An 11,470-nucleotide genomic window follows, 5' to 3' on the forward strand; every position below is an offset into this window, starting at 1 on the left:
TTTCTCCAGATTGCTGCCTTGTCGAAACCCAAACTCCCTCATTTAGCTCACCTTCTCGCTCTTAGAACCTGCAGGCGGCCTTTGTTTCTACTTGCTAAATCCCACCCATGCTCGCACTTCAAGCCCACAGCTGATGACTCTCCTTCCTTCCTCATCAACTTCCATCCGCCAGCTCAGGACCTTGCTGCCTCCCCCACCACCGCACAGCAAGATCTCCCCAGCAGACTTGCCGCCTCTCCTCTCTCCCCAGCTCAGTTCTTTCTGCCAGAGATTGCCCAAGAGCCCACACCTGATCAGGGCAGACCCTTGCTCAAAAATCCCAAACATTCCCCAACTGTCTGGAGAACTAGATTCCTTGTGGGGCAGAGCTCAGCCTCTTCTGCTATGGCAGAATCTGGAGACAGGGTCAACCTTTCGGCACACACCTAGGTGGCCTAGGTGGCCCTCCACGAGGCTTTCAGATCCCCATGGGGGAAAAGGGGGCCTTTTTCTCCTCCGGATCCCTGAGATGTTTCATTTGGAACACACTTGAATTATTCATGCAATTATCCCTTCAATCCGTCACCCACTAAACATAGGGGACTTACTACAGATCAGAAGGGCACCAGCTTGCGTCATCACTGCCCATCACTGTTGAGGTATCTGTGTCCTGCTACACCAAAATGTTCACAGCAGGGATAGAGCGAGGCTCATTCCTCTACATACATCTCCTGGAAACTCTGGGCCCAGCAAACCACAGGTGCTCCAAAACGATAGAAATGAATAGAGGGATTATCCTACGCTTCCTTAAATAGTAAACTGCTATAAGCGCATCCAAAATCAATTTCAATGATAGATTTAAAGCGTGATTCGATGTTTTTTCCAGGCGCTTATTAACTATGTCAAGGGAGATGCATCTATACACTTCACACGGTTTTGATTTTTCTCCCAAGACCTACCACCCCGCTTCTTCTACCCCGTCACATGCCACCCCAGCTCACACCATGGTGTGGCTTTTATAGTAGCAGCAGCAGCAGCAGCAGCAGCAGCAGCAGCAGCAGCAGCAGTTCCTGGCCCATCCCAATGGAAGAAGAAACTCATGTAGCCAGCACAGCCACCCACAGCCAGGGGTGTGCTCTGAGACATTTTATTCCGCCTGCACAAGCCACCCTCCCACACCGCACCTGCCAGCCTCTACCTACCTGGCTCCCACCCAGAAGTCACAGCCCAGAAAAGGCTGACCCAGTGGGAACAGTGGGGGCCTAAAGCCCAAGCCAGGAGCAGAGATGAGGGTGGGAGGACACTCCCTCCCCAGAAGGCGCCCTGAAGATCCAGGGGTGTGTCCGCAATAGAAGCTCACCTTCTTCGGCCACTCAGCAACCACTTACCTATTCCGGAGCTTCATCGTGACTTGACAAGCTAAACACATGGAAGAGGCAAGACCCAGCTCAAGCCTCCGACAAATGCCCAACCTCTGGCATGCTCCGGTGTCTGGGTGTCTCTTTCCAGTGTCTGCCACCACACACGTCAGACCTGGTTTGAGTCCAGTGTTCCTTATCAAGAACTATGCACAGAGTAGGGCTGCCAAGGGCAGGCTTCTGGCAAACTCTGTCCGCGGTCCTAGATTTCCACACACCCCCCACCCCCGTCCCTCAATTCACTCTGTGCTTCATGGTGTGTGTGTTGGGGAGACTTCGGGGGGGGGGGAATACTTTGCCTACTGGAACATCCCTCCTCTCTCTGGCAGATGCCGTTATCACCCCAAAGATGTCCTTGCTCTTCATGCCCACTCTTTCTCGCGCCGCTTAGTGGGCCATGGAGGTAGGGGGGATGTGAGGGGGTGAGGGTAGCAAGAAATAAAGCGCGGGACGATGGTCCTTCAGACAGTAACGGATTAGGGTAGAGAGACCAGCCAACACAGTGGGATAAGGGCTCTTGACCGGTTTTAGGTGTCCCAAGCAGTGCGCCTGCGGTTATCCCGCTGCCTCCGTCCCTCTCGGTCCATCCCTCTCCTCCACTGTGCCCCGCTTACCTCCCACCAGATGGAAGAGGAGTTTGCGCCACGTAACGTGGGCACCCACTTGGGTGCCCTCACTCACCCCCTTTGCTTGGACCGGGATTCCCGTACCCGATTGCCACTGAACTTTCTCCGGCGCACACCGTCTTGGGGTTACCCGGCTCCGCTCCCCCGAGAACCCACCCGAAGCCCCCACCCCACCCCACCCCCGTCGCGGCCGCAGCGCCCGCTCGCTTCACCTGCTCGTGAGTCGGCGGAGGCTCGAGCCGCTCCTGGCGCGTTCAGACCCAGGCGCCGCCCGGCGGTGCCCGAGTAGCTACCGCCGCCCCTGCCACACCGGTGCCGCCGCTGCGCCTGCGGGGAGCTGCCGCGCCGCAGGGGTTCGCCGGTTGCGGCGGGAGGCGCGATCCCGAGCGTCTTCCGATCGGCCCCGGCGCTCGGGGGGCGCCGGCAGCAGCCGCCTCGCCGCGTTCCACCGCCCGCCGCCAGCACGCACTGGCACTGGGAGTGAGCTGCTCGCGGCGCCGCCGCGCAGGGGATGCTCCGAGCCTCCAGGATGGGCGGGGATTCCTTCCCACCGCTGGAGTCGAGGGGCGGGAACTACCTTCCCGGAGTGACAGGCCCAGGGGGCGGGGATTCCCCTGCAGGAATGACAAGGTGGGCGGGGATTCCCCCCGAGTAAGCCCCTGGGCGGGCAGGGCGGCTCTCCCAGGGAACCAGCAGTCCTAGTGCGCCCGCTTCCTGGGGATCCTGGGAGGAACCGATCCAGGGAGACTGCGGCTCAGAATTGCCATGCAGACAGGGTATGGGGCGCCATCTAGGTGAAAGAATGAGAGCTAGGAGACTTGAACTTGCTTTTGTATAGCACTTAACAGCGCCGAGAAAAACGTCAATTGCCTTATCAGAGAATGGGTGGGCAAGACAGACAGGAGAAGAGTCAATCTACCCTGGCCAAGCTATGCAAGCTACCCTGGCCTCTGGTCCTTAGGATACCAAAACTTAATATAGCACTGGTGTGGGCATTCCTCCCGAGAGATCCTCTTTGCGCTTTAAGAACCTCAGAGCTGTTAATCCTTCAATTAAGCCGCTAGAGGAAATTCCATGGGCCCCAGGAAGAAGAATTTGGACCTTGTGAGCTCTAGTCAGGGGCTCCTGCTGAGTAGACCTCAAGCGCTGAGGCCAACCGCCCTTCGCCTTGTTCCAGGTCACTGGGGGAATGGGAGCCTTCGGCTTTTCGGATGTTTCAATCTATAGATTTTCAGGAAGCCTGCAAATATTTTTGGTTCTTTTTTTTTTTTTTTGTCATCCTCGTCATCCTCGTCATTCTGCCTACCACAGGGAGAGGACGATAAGCGTATAATAGGGAGACTGCACAGCTCTGCAAATTAAGCTCTCTGGAGAGGAAAAAGCTGGTCTTTTTCAAGAGCTGGCAGATAAGGGCAAAAACATACGAAAAATTACAAACCTCGGGAATCCGAGTTGTTGAATAATGCTTTTGACATTTTCTGCAGAGCAGTAATTGGAAATCTTTGCTTTGAGGAAGATTGGGGGGGGGGAGTTGGGGCTCTAGATTTGCCCAGCAAGGCAATAAGCTGTGGTATCTTGGAAGAGCAGATAGGCATGCGTCATTTGCAGACCCCACAGAGCTGTCCCTCAGCATCAAGACTGGAGTAGACCCAAGGCATTTCTAGATAGTATTTTCAGCAGGGGCTGGGCTGAAGACATTCTTGGATCCAGTTCTTCCTCAGCCTTTATGATTCCCAAGCCACAGTGATCAATGCCTGTACAGATCCAGGCCTACTGTATCACAAACTGCACAGTCTTCGGCACCTGGAGCGTCTTTTCCTGTCTATGAATAGAGAAACACTTAGCAGGCAGAACGGAGTAAGGAGCAGCGGTAAGTTGCTCTGTGTAGCACTTAGGAGGTGTTCAATGAAATAAACACCGTTGCTTAGAAAGGTGTTATTAGGATGCCACTAAAAATCCTTCCACAATTATTCAGTGCTATCTGCTTGTTCAGAGGTCTCAGGCTCATCTGCTACCGCCCCTCTTCCAATCTCAGGAGCAGTGAAGAGGCCACCTGTGTCTTCTGTGCCTCTGTACCCAGCACCTGGCACAACCCTGCTACCCTTGGCAATCAACTGAAATTGCAAATGGCCATCGCTCCAAATGTTCTCACTGTTCTTTCTTATCGACCTGTGCTCCAACCTGGAAATTCTGTTTCTTTTGCCAGAATGGCATTCTCACTCTTCAGGGGCTGCTGAGATTCCAGAGTTGAGTTGTCTGTCTTCTGGGAGGGCTTCTCATCGCGCGGCACCAGCATCAAGTGCCCTCATCCTCCTTAATTTCTACAAAGATATCCCCTGGTTCATACCCTTCTCGGGTGCGCTAAACCATGGTGCTGGTAGCATTTGTCTCTTGTATTTCTAGCTTGTGAGCTCCTGGAAGTTAGAAAACAAAAAACAAAACCAAAGAAATAAACAGAGCTTATGGTGTTTCTAAAGTGCAGTGCAGTGCAGTGTCCAACCCAATACCAGCCACTCAAAAAATATTTCCCAAAGTTGGGTGCAGGGTGAAGGGCTTACCCTGTATTCATGGAGATCTGAGTTTGAATCTCCAGAACCCAAGTAGAAAAGCCAGGCGTGGTAGTACATCATTAATCCCAGTGTTCCTTCGAGGAGCTGAGAAGCAGATCTGGGGGAGGGGTCCTACGAAACTTGAGGAGGGGGGCATCCTAGCGTACAAAACTGTAAACAGCAACAATCAAAGAGAGACAGGTTGTAGACAAGGTGGAAGGGGAAAACTCGCACCCTAGGCTGCCTTCTGGCCTATACATGCAAGCAGCAGCACATTCACACACACACACACACACACACACACACACACACACAAATGCACAAAGATAACTGAGTTATTATTAAATATATGCGTATGTGATGTGTGATTTATACTACACATGAATCTATGCAAGTAAGTGCTTTTATTATCTGCCTCATTCCGACATGCTTAAAATGACTCTGGTTCTAATAAGTTTTCATCTGCTATTTTTCACATATGTTTTCATGAGTTCTTGCTCGTCAATAATAGCTCAGTTCGCAAGAGGCCAAGCAAATGCGTGGAAATTTCATTTTGCCTTTGCAGTCTTCTTGATTTGAAAGCTGGCAACCTAAGTCATTTGATTTCTATTATTTGAAGATCAGAGTGTAAATCCTTTCTGCCCTCTTGTCAAGTAGTTAGTCACAGATTAGCACATCTAAGTTGCCACTTTAGTTTAGCATGAAGGAGGAAGTAGGGAATAGAAACACTAAGACTTAGGAAGGAAAGCTGTGCTGTCTAGCTTTATGTCAACTTGACTCTAGCTAGAGTTATTTGAAAGGTGGGAAACTCAATTGAAAAAAAAATGCCTTCATAAGATCAGGCTGGAAGGCATTTTCTTAATTAGCGATTGATGAAGAAGGACCAGTCTATTATGGGTGGTGGTACCCCTAGGCTAGTGGCCCTGGGTTCTGTAAGAAAGCAGACTGAGCAAGCCATGAGGAGCAAGCCAGGAAGCTGTACTCCTCCATAGTCTCTGTATCAGCTCCTGCCTCCAGGTTCCTGCCCTGTTTTGAGTTCCTGTCCTGATTTCCTTCATTGATGTGGAAGTATAAGTCAAATAAACCCTTTGCTCCCTAAGTTGCTTTGGTCATGGTTTTTCATCATAGCAATAGTAACCATAACTAAGACAGAAGGTAAAATTGGTGAACAGAAAAAGAAGTATATCATCTCAGTCATTACATACTGCACTGACACTTGGTGCACCTCTGAGCTTTTTTCTTAGGAAGCAGAATCTGCCCACCAGATCACCTCTTCACGTATTTCTGGAAGAGACACTGAAAGTTTCGATACTTTCTGTTGCTCCTCCTCCACTGCTCTTCCAAGTTCATTTCCAGGAGGAAAAGGAACCTACGTCAGCTGCTTGCTGGGGTCCCTCTCTGCTCTGCGTCTGTTGGTTCATTTTATCCCCAAGCCTGTTCATTTTATCTAGCTTCCTGTTTACTCAGCTAACTGCTACCCTTTCTTTCTTCTGCAAATCGCTGACCCCTAAAACCTCCATTTCATGACTTCAACCTGGAATGTGCCATCCCCTGACCAAGGAGGGGCTTAAAGAAAAAAGTAACTGCTCGAAACCAAAACAAATTATATTTAAGGATTATTAAGAGATAGGAAAATTCTATCCTGGGTCTCCTCTCCCCTGAGATCTTCTTGCTCTGCTGTGTGGAAGCTGGTGTTGGGTATGGGGAACTTGTATCTTTCATTCTTAACCCAGAGCCCAGTGACTGCTTTTGGATGAACCACAATGAGAGACACTGGAGTCGAGAAGCTACACTCAAAGCAGGAAGCAGTCCCAGGCTCACATTCCAATAGCTGATCACAGCAGTGATAGATTTTAGTTTAAACCTTGCTGGGAACTTTGTAATAGGTATTGGGATCAGGCCAAGTCTTTTATTAGCCAGTATAGAAAATGGACCTACAGTTGATGGATGCTCTTTGAAAGACGTGTCCAGGGAAAGATTTCGCACTTTCTCTCTTATTCATAATGAGAATGATGTTCCATAAGAGGGGCATGAACCGGATGTCGGGACCTGGACAGATGTGTTTTGTCTTTTCAGAGCTGTCTAATAGTTCCACATATACGGATGTTTTGACTTGCTCATGAGTGGGCTTGCCTTAAAAATAAAACACACTATGATGTATTAAGACAACCAAGCTAATCTATTTTCTTACTGTGATTCTCAGCTCTCCACTTATAAGAAAACATTGATCGCTGCACTTTTATACATTCTGGTAGGAAAAAACAATTCTACACCAGCCAGTACAGTTCACTTATTATTCTTTTGAATATTTATTTATTTTTATTTTATATACATGTGTGTTCTGTTTGCATGTATGTGTATATGAGGGTGTCAGATCCCATGGAACTGAGTTACATACAGTTCTGAACTGCCATGTGGGGGCTGGGAATTGAACCCAGATTCTCTGGAAGAGAAGCCAGTGCTCTTAATTTCTGAGTCATCTCTTCAGCCCTTCACTTATTATTTATTATGATATATATATATATGTATATGAGACTCAATGTCTTTTTGTAAAAGGGTTCCAGAATGTAGTGTGGATCCAATAGATCCTGTTTTGTTTTTCAAAACAGAAATGTCATGTCGCAGAGGCTAACCTTGAGTTCTTCATCTTTCTGCCTCTACCTTTTGAATGCTGGGATTACAGGTATGCAACACATAGCCAGCGCCAGAGAGTTCTAGAGTTCAAATCCAGGACCTCATTCATGCTAGGAAAGCACTTTATAATGGAGCTACTCCCCGAGCCCAGTCCAGCAGGTTCCTGTGGGTGACAACAACATTCGGCTTGTGTTTTAGCTTACTTGATCCTCAGGATTAGGGCACCAGCAACACTGATCTACTAAAACTTGGAAGGAAGGAGAAAGGGGAGATTCAGCTTTGACTAGTATAACCTGTCTTTAGCAGTCAGCATCTCTAGGAGAAGTGGCTCTAATCGCCACACGGGCACAGAGGGTTTGTTGTTGTTGTTGTGATTTTGTTATGTTTTCTTATAATTGGTCTTTATTTCGTAAACCAGAGATGGGACTTGGCATCGCATCTTCTTTGGCTTGAGGCTTCTGCTGCCGTAGTGCAGATGTACTCCACAAGCCTGGGGAGAATTCAGTCAAATCACTGCGTATCCAGACGTGACTCCTTAGGTAAGCCGCTCGCGATGCCTTTGATTTTGTGCACAGCACATCATCAATCCCGACCTGGCTCCCCTGCTGATCATCCTTGTTCTGTTCTGCACAGCTCAGGGGGGAAAGGCGTCACTTTTAAGTCAGTCACATGCTATTTTTACCTCTAAGTAGCTTCACTGAATCATCTAAAAAAGGTAATCATACAAAAAAAGGATATCGCTCGTGTGTGCTGTTTCCTTTTTTTTTTTTTTAAATTTACTTCTTCATCCTTATCTCTTCTGCCAATCTCAGCATCTGTCTTTACTGGTACTGGAACGTGAAGACAGAAGTGACAATTCACCTGGGAAGACAACAGAGAGCAAGCACTGTGTTCTAAGACCGATCGCAACACGAGGAAGCTTGGGCCTAACGCAAGGTAAGTTTCTCTAAAATGATGACAAGGCTCCTCGCCACTAAAGGTCTTCATTAGGATCTCGGGTCCCTAAAGAGAACATAGATACGGTAGCACTTTGAAGGAAATTAAATTCCCGTCCAAATGAGAAGCATGTGTGAACAGCAGCCGCTGGGATGCCGGTTTCCGTTTGTCACGAAGCGTGTACAGATAAGGTGCCTTACATTTTGCCTCAGTAGCGAAGGACGCCACCAGGACCACTTGATAAGTCATCGTCGGCATCCTCTCCACATGGTGTATCAATTAGTGAGATATTAAAAATGCATTTTGCATCTTGGCTGTCTGCAAGGGCATCATCAGTCAATGAAGCCCACAGAAATTAGAACCTTGGTTTAAATGCTAAGGTGAACTTGAAAGGTTACCTGTAGCAAAAAAAAAAAAAAAAAAAAAAAAAAAGGCCAGTTGCCCATCAGAGTAGTCTTCCTCTCAGAGGCTTCTTGATGGAGCCCAGAAAGTCATGGTCTTGGCTGGATTTTATGTAACTCAAGGCATCTATCTCTTTCTGGCCAGTAGGAGGACATACAAATTCTTTAATGTTAAAATTCTCGTGACTCTGGGGAAAGTGTCTCATCTTTTTCTTCTCCTTATTATGATGTGTGTATCCATAAAGCAAATAATTTAAACTACCTTTATTTTATTTTTAGTTTTGTTTCTCTGAGACAAAAATCTCACCACGGGGTTCTACCTGTCCTAAGACTCCCTGTGTAAACTGGATGGACCTTGTGACGGGGACACACTTGAACACGTGGCTCTGGCAGGCCTTGCCCTTCTCCCCATTCCCCCCACCTTCCTAAAAACTGTTAGATTACCTTCCTAAAGTCAGCCACCAAGGCTTATTTCCTTATTTGGCCACTTCCTCCTCCTGAGGCTGACTACCAAGGACCAGCTATCAGAAGCCCCCTTTGGTTCACCTAATTAACATCTCTAATTAAAATGAAACACCTCATCCTATCACAGGGTTTCCCCCTTTATCTTTAGAAACTGCCATTAGCCCATGTGCCAGGTCTGATTCCATTCTATCGAGAGGCAGTCCATCCTTTGTCCCTCTGGGACAAACAACCCTGCTCCTTTCTCTTGGCCCCTTCCCCTTCTCTCTCATCCTCTGTCTCCTTCACAACCACATTCTAGTCCATTCTAACACGGATTTTCATTTTTTTTCTCTTGGGCGAGGTCATTGGCTGCAGTCACTTTAGCTTTTGTCCCTGCTTAATAAAGGATCTCTCTGTGAAAACAGGTATTTGGGTGTGGTTTGTGCCTAATCCGGGACCAGGAGGAAACCCCCGCTGTTTGGGGGTCCCCTCCACCACCTTGTGTTAGCTAAGTTTTTGTGGCTGTGACAAAAGTTGTGAAGAAACTTAAAGGAGGGAGGGATTGTTTGGGCTTATAGGTAAAGGTGACAGTCCACCATGGCACAGCCAGCGTGCCGGTGAGAGCACGGGGAAGGTGGCCGCATTAAAAGCAGGAGGCAGATCCAGATGCAGGGCTGGTGCTCAGATCATTTTGTCCTTTCTATTCAGCTGGGGACTCCAGCCTACAGAATGGTGTCACAGTCACAGACACTCAGGATGGGTTTTGGGTTCTAATCTAATCTTTCTACAAACACCTTCATTGACAGACCTGGGTGTGTGTTTCCATGGTGATTCTAAATCCTGTCAAATTGGTAATAAAGACCTCATCACAGATCGCAGATGTGTGGTGATTCGTCCATCTCTGTCTCCCTAGGGGCGAGATTACAAGTGTGTGTCACCACACACAAGTGTGTGTCACCACACATGGTTTAGACTATCTTCCAATAAATAGCTTGCTGCTGTGCTTTGTCTGATTGGATCACAAGGAAATAACGTGAGAAGAAACCCAAAGACTGAAAGCTGATGGCTTTCATAGGCCTAGAAGCTGCTATTCAGATGGCTGGAGGAGAGGCCATAGCAACATCTGACTCAGCTGTGAACCGTGTAAAATGCAATAATGAAGGGCATGGCAAGGTAGACCTATGGGTACAGCAGTGGCACAAGTGTTCTGGGAGCAACCAACCACTTTCTGCTTGGATTTAAGGCCCACTCCACAGGAGGAAGCAATAATTATGGTTGAGAACCCATAATTGCGGAGAACCTATTGCTATCAGCCTGCTAAGTGGATATAGTGTAACTCTTATCTCTCTACCCATACAGATTAGTGCAGCTCTGATCAGAGAAGTTTCTTTTTGCAACGGATGGAGGTTAATGCAAAAACTTACACTTGGTGAAAGTGCAGAGAATGTGTCACTACTCAAACCCAAACAGGATGTCTATATCACTCATGAGCGCGCGCGCGCACACACACACACACACACCTCTAAGGCTCAGGCACCATTTCAAAAGAGGAAATAGAAATATTAAGAGCCAGGGGTTGGGGAGGACCCAAGCAAAAGGTGTTATATGGACATGATAGAATGTCTGCACCCGTGAACACGTAACACACAAGATCAGGTCAGGCAGTATTCTAGCACAAAGTGGGAAATGAGCCCCCATACCTACTGAGTAGCAGTGGACAGTTGACAGTTTGGGGGTGAGGGAAAGCCAGTTTTAAGAGCATAGCCCCCCCCTGGGTGCTGGTGGTGCCCGCCTTTAATCCCAGCACTCAGGAGGCAGAGACAGGTGGATCTCTGTGAGTTGGAGGTCAGCCTGCTCTACAGAACAAGTTCCAGGACAGGCTCCAGAGCTACAGAGAAACCCTGCCTTGAAAAAACCAAAAGAAGAAAAAAAGGACAGGCACCTAGTAAACTGACCACACTCCAGTTGGTGGTCCCATACCCAGAAATTTATGGGCAGTTCAAATTGAAATCAATTGATTAAAAAAAAAATATGAAGATGGAGGTTAGGGATTTGGTAAACTAGGTGGAGTTACTGAGAGTAGCGAGGGAATGCATGTGACCAAAATGTATTGTATGACATTCTCAAAGAATTAATAAACAACTTTTTTTTAAAGAGCCAAGCAGGTGTTAACAAGCAAAAAGATCCCAGAATTCTAGAGCCCAGAAGAGGCCTCTTTTATTTTTCAAGATTTATTTATTTTTATTTCATGTGTGCATGTGTGTGGTGAGCCCACAAGTGTTATACAGTGAATTACAGCTGACAGACTTATTGGACTATCCACGGGAAGTGTTTACTTGGAGTAACCCGTTTCTGCAGAGCTACAGGAACATCTGTCCTTTGGAGAAGTCGCTGTCAATTCTTTAGAGATCTTGTGAAATCATGGCTTTCCTCCCTTCTGTAGCATCCCTTGCCCTTAGTCTCATGCTTTTCCCTAATGCCTG

The 11,470-nt window shown here is 47.9% G+C and overlaps 1 protein-coding gene across 1 annotated transcript in view; it reads right to left on the reverse strand.

Annotated features, from left to right (window-relative positions):
* Positions 1-2,595, reverse strand: part of Pdzd2 (PDZ domain containing 2) — a 346,988-nt gene extending 344,393 nt beyond the window's left edge. The window contains exon 1 of the mRNA XM_026783724.1: positions 2,236-2,595. The gene's annotated coding sequence lies outside the window, so the exon portion shown is untranslated. The remainder of the gene's footprint in view (positions 1-2,235) is intronic.
* Positions 2,596-11,470: the final 8,875 nt, after the last annotated feature.

Source organism: Microtus ochrogaster, chromosome 19 (genome assembly GCF_000317375.1).
Source record: "Microtus ochrogaster isolate Prairie Vole_2 chromosome 19, MicOch1.0, whole genome shotgun sequence".
In the NCBI taxonomy this organism is placed as follows: Eukaryota; Metazoa; Chordata; class Mammalia; order Rodentia; family Cricetidae; genus Microtus; species Microtus ochrogaster.